Genomic DNA, 5,876 nt, shown 5'->3' on the forward strand with positions numbered 1-5,876 from the left:
ACTTTCTAAGCATCGATGAGAGTTGCTGTTGAGATTTGAAAAAGGCCTTTGGCCACTTGTCTACCAAAAGTATGTGATTTTTATCACTCAAAATTCAGCAAGTAAATAGCCTTGCTTTTTTCAGCTTTCTAATGCCTCTCCAGGGCAATGTGAAATCTTTTCTAGACTCTACTTTTTAATGTATCCACTGAAAGGCAAAGCAACGTACTTACACTAGCTTCAGATTTCCAATTCCATTAGTACTTTAGTGGCAGGCCTGAATCTTTGCAAAATTGCAAAATGTTGAGGTTGGACTCCAGGATTTTTGAATTGCCCTATGTAAAAATTTTCTCCAACTGCTTTTAGTTCCTGGTGCCCTCATTATAAAACTGGGTTGTCTGGAGAACCTGCAAGTATTTTTGCCTCTGGAGAACCTTGACCCAAGCAATAACCATCTTGTGATCCTGAGGGAAATACCAAGAAAATTTCAGGAATAGTGTCCTTGACATCACTGAACTATTGAACCAATATCAGTCACTGTATAGTAATACCTTACTCCCAGATTGTTTATTTTATGAAAAAAAATAAGCCCCTATTTTTTAAGCAATTAAGCTCAGAGTTTCTTTTATTTAGAGATGCTAATTATGCCAAATGACACAGACTTGTTGCCAGCAGAATAGTACAAGAAAGTGTAGGTGCTCTCACAGAAGACTGTAAGACATGAACAATAAACATGAAGGAAGGGTTTTACCTATGGGTTTCTTTTATCAACTTAGTGAAAATAGCAGTCATATGATGTAATAGCTGCAGCAGAAAAAGAAGGTACATATCCTGGCATATGAAGAACTAAGGTTGAATCCCAATTTTGCCACATTCTGGCATGTAATCTTGTATTAATGTCAAAATGATTTTGGAGGTTTGAAATAGTGAATAGCCCTGCTGGTGGCTTACTGTGCACATTGTATTTAGATTCTTTAAGGCAGAATGCCCATATCCTCATTCTGTAATCCTACCTACATTCCATATTTCATTTTACTTCTTCTCTTTAGGCCCATTTGTCAGCTTCTAGTCTGAGATTCATTCCTCCCACATTTTGACATCTGCTGTCCATCCCAGAAAGGAAACATCAAGTTATTTGTTGGGACCAAATGTTACAGGTTTCTCTGGTTCAGGAGAGTTAATTTACAAAAGTTCTAATAAAACGCAAAGTTTATTTGAACTTGCCATTCCACGAATAGTAAGAAAATTTCTTAAACAGAGTGCAACTTGGGACTGAAAGACATGAATCAAACACACTTAAACATGAATGAATGGAAAATGAAGGCTGATTACTGATCTTGCCTTGTTGGTTGTCACTAATATTTAGCTGCTTGTATATATTTTGTTCATATGATTCTCACATCCCTTGCTGTCATAAATATTTCATAAGATATTCAAAGCCAGCCCATGGCCAAGTAATAACAAATGTCAGATGACACATTAGGAAGATGCATGGAGATTTTGAACATAAATTCTATAGCAAAGCTTGATTCACATCTTATGGTCACTCTAAAGAAATAGCATTCACAGAGAAGTATGAGTCTGCAATAATCATGGACACTTTAATTAGTAGAACATTCTCATTGAAAAAGGAAAAGAACAGCAGCTCCACTTTTTTTTTCCAGGCTTTCTGCATACTCTCCACTCCCTTAAGTGTCTAGAAGCTTTTATTGCAAGTGTTAAAACAGGACCAAGCTTCATGTACTGTGCAGATTTAATTATCTTAATTATCCTCCTTTGGGTGACATATATTGTGTTTTTAGTCACAGGACTGGTCCTTGGTAAAATTTTCAAGTTTCTAAATTAGATTATCTCTTTCTCTTTTTTTTTTCCTTTTGGTTTCCTGTTCTCTTCTTTGGCCCACCCCCCTCCAGTAATACTCATAGAGTTCATACTGATGTCTCTACTATAGAATTGGTCTTTTCTTTCACTTATCCAACTCTACCCAATTCATCAGAACCCTATTCACCTGGGTCTTGCCTCTGAATTACTGGGCAACAGCTTCCTAAGAAACTAAAACAAGAGGTACAAATGTCAATAACTGACAATGACTTTTTGTGTTTACTTTCCTACATAGCATGTGTGCATTTTGGCTGGGGCTTTCAGAGCCTTAATTAAAAATAATGATGACTGCAAAATTCTGAATTCCAAGTACTATGAGACATCAAATGGGGAGAGATTTTTAAACATGGGTGTCTTTCCTGGCATTCTTAAAATCACACCATGTAGACATTGCCTTATTTATCTACATATAAAACTGGCCCAGCTCAGCAGCAATCTTCTTGAAACAATCAAGAAGCTAAGATGTTCAGAGAAAAATCTTAAGAGTTTATCTTTCTTAACACAGTGAAATAGTACTGATTACTGTAGATATTTTTATGATTTTCTTCCTTGAACCACAAAATAGGGATACAAAAGATGCTCCTTTCTGTTGGCCATTACCTTTGGCCAACTATATTTGATATTCCTCTTTATTTAAATTAAAATTGTTGAGTTATGCAGCTATTAATGGCTGTTTAAAATTTATTTCTTCCTCTCAAAATCTCCCAGTGATTACTCATTAATTCAAAGCATTTATGAAGCATTTCCTGGTATGTGCTGAAAACTATGTGAAATCTAGATGCAAAGAGATGACTCATAGTTGCTGGTCTTGAGGAGTTCACAGTATAATGAGGGACACTCTCAGGTAATAAACATAATGAAATAGAGAGTGGTAACATATCTGGTGGGAGGTACCTAAGGCATTGTTATGGGAGCTCAGAGAAAGTAAGCTGAGCTCCTGGAAGCTGGCTTTACTAAAAATGGGAAATGCAGAATGCTGTGAAAAGGCAAGACATTAGAGGCAGTAAGGTATAACAGAAAAAGGACACCTGCTTTTGAGATGAGATAGAACTATATTATGCAAACTCTTCAACTTTAGTCTACCTGTGTCCATACAATGGTGATAAGTCCTGCATAACATTTTTTAATGAGGATTGTAAATGATTATAACAGGGGTTACTAATTTACAATTTTCATGTCTTTCAAAACATGCCTTGGAAGCAAGTCCTGGATTTTTGGGAATCTTCCAAGAAGTTACTGTGGTCCATTTTCTGCTATCATTTTCTCATGATTATAAATATACTGAAGAACTGACAGTCTTACACTTTTAGTCTGAGGTGATAGGAGGGAAGGAATGATAGGAAAAGAAATGAATAAAAAATACTTGAGGTTGATAGAAGAAGTAGTATTAACTTGTCCTTCCATAAGAATAAAGCATGTCCAGATTCAGTAACTGTTTTGTTTTTCTATTTTTTATTTTTTAATTTAACATGTTTATTGGCTATTGACTTCAATAAACTTACATTAAAGGAAAAAAAAACACATTTTTTTAAATGTGTTAATAAGAAAAAGACCCAGAAAAATGAACAATGCTGAGCAGAATATTCGGTGTTTTGAACATAAATAAAAACTCCTAAATTTTACATGGATGCTGGGATATTAATACTCCTCCAACAGTGGATTTGGCATTGAACAGGAATATAAACATATGAACAAGTCTAATCCAATATATTTCAAAGCAAGCAGATCCTTGAGAGCAGAAACTCTTTCATAACTACCCTTGCCATTCATGGAGGAGAGATTATAGGAATGTCCTGGACATTCCTAGACCATTAATAAAAGAAAAAACATAGATACTTAACACATAAAAATATAGTAACCACATAATAATTAAAAACAATATTCAGTAATGCCTACTGAAATGAACAAATAGCAAAATACAGCCTAAGAATGTAAAACAAATATATCCCACGTGCCTACAAAAACAAAGGCATTTTTTGGTTCTGTTGGTTGTTTTTACAAAACGTATGTGTGTATGTATTCTTACAGAAAACCTGACAAATATAGAAAAGCCCAAAGAAAATAAAAATCACCTGTCACACCATCAACACGAAGGTCACTCCTTTGGTGAGAGCAGAAAAACTCAGAATCAGAGAAGATCCAGGAAGGTCTTTCCAGCTTCAGGATCTCCTGATGCCAATTCACCAACCACTTCAAAATTCACAGGCCAAACCTCTTTCTAGGTTCTCAAATATCTCTACTGTTACCTGATTCTTGGCACCACTGCATTTATCACCAGGCCAGCAGCAATCAGTAAACAAGGATACAAGAAGGCTACGACTGTAATCTAAAACTTTTTGTTCCTCCAAAATTACAGCTAGATAGGATCTTGGAAGTTCATGTAGTCCTACCCACCATTCCTGTCCTTGTTTGTTCAGGAGGAAATAGGCATGGAGAGGTTAAGTGATTTGCCCAGGTGTCACAGCTGAGCAGAATTGAAACCCAATCTTCTAATTGCCTGGCCAAGGCTCTGTCCAAGTGAATACATGGTGAATGAATCTCTCCAAGTGATGGGGCTACAGTTAATATGTGGTTAAACTATTAATGAGCCTGAAAGGCAGACCACAGTGGATCTGTACGACCAGACAATAGCATCTAGGCAAACTTTCGGCTTGTAACAGGTAATTGCATGGGCTCTCGGGAGACAAGTTACACATAGATCATGTAGTTAAATGAAGGCATGTGCCCCAGGCCAACAGATCATAGGGACAATGTGTGAGCCCCACATTCCATGAAGATGTGAGTTTAGAGAACTATGAGGAGTTTGAGGGGTCTCAAGGACAAAACAAGTTAGGAGGTGTGCAGGACCTAGAAGAATATCTTAGAATGAAGCTGAGTCTTACCAAGGTAGTTAGTTAATGGCTGTTGCCTAGGAAAAATAAAAAACCTGGGCAAAGCAGGGGACCACACCATGGACATTCCAACCTGCCTTCTGTACACAAAGACCAGCTCTGCCCCACACCTGACCCATCAGACACTGCATAGTCTCCATGAAGTTCCTGCCATGGCTCAGCTTATACTGTCCTCATTGGCAGAACACCATGAAGCCTTAGCACAATATAAGGAAGGAATTGGAAAGTTTATAGGAATGCTAGAATCGTTCTTGTACTGTTCCCTGCATGATCCCATCAGCCCCTGCCCAACTGGTTATGTAAAAAACAAGTCTGTGTCTGTGTGGGGCATTGGGGGATGGGTGGAAATGGCTGCTTCCAAGTTCATGGCAATTCAGCAGGCCCTTCAGCCAGACTGGTTCCAGTGTCTCTTGGAGAGGCATCGTGCAAGCAACTTCCATTAAAAGAGCCAGAAAGCCTGTTGATCAATTGCTTCTATTCCTGGGTAATCATCTACAGCTACAGGAAGGATCAGAGGTCCTTCAGAAAAGTACCATCATTGGAGTGATTGGAGGTGGAGACATGATGGAGGAGGCGCTGAGGTCAGCACGAGAGATTGCCAAGCAGCCCATAGGTGGCTTCCTTCTGGATGGCTTTCGAGGGAATCCAACAACCCTGGAAACTAGACTGTACTTGCTGTCATCAGTCACTACAGAGCTGCCGGAGGACAAATCATGCCTCATTTTTGGAGTCAGCCAGCAAGATGAGGTGCTCAAGTGTATTGAAAGGGGAATGGACTTATTTGAGAGTTTTTTCCCCTTATCAAGTGACAGAGCGGGAATGTGCCCTTTCAGCTTTCAGTAACTGTTTTAAATCTCTTTAAAAGTTTAAAATTTTTATGTTAGAGATTTGAGAGACAACTCTTATTCATTGAAGACTCCATTCTTTATGTGTATAACATTTGTAATAACTTCACCTTCATTTAAGAATGTTGTGAAAAAAAAGAATGATGTAAAAATACTCTTAATGGCTATATATTTCTGTATGATAATGTTATAAATTAGAAAGTTATTTCTTTTAGCAGCAACATATGGAGACATATAAAGTTATAGATGGATATAGATAAAATTTGCTAATAGAAGGTCC

The 5,876-nt window shown here is 37.5% G+C and overlaps 1 pseudogene; it reads left to right on the forward strand.

Moving 5' to 3' along the window:
* Nucleotides 1-4,725: 4,725 nt before the first annotated feature.
* LOC112809380 (queuine tRNA-ribosyltransferase accessory subunit 2 pseudogene) lies at nt 4,726-5,613 on the forward strand (annotated as a pseudogene).
* The last annotated feature ends 263 nt before the right edge of the window (nt 5,614-5,876 follow it).

Source organism: Callorhinus ursinus, unplaced genomic scaffold (genome assembly GCF_003265705.2).
Source record: "Callorhinus ursinus isolate GAN/ISIS: 27379988/994484 unplaced genomic scaffold, GSC_fseal_2.0 scaffold33, whole genome shotgun sequence".
NCBI classification, from domain to species: domain Eukaryota; kingdom Metazoa; phylum Chordata; class Mammalia; order Carnivora; family Otariidae; genus Callorhinus; species Callorhinus ursinus.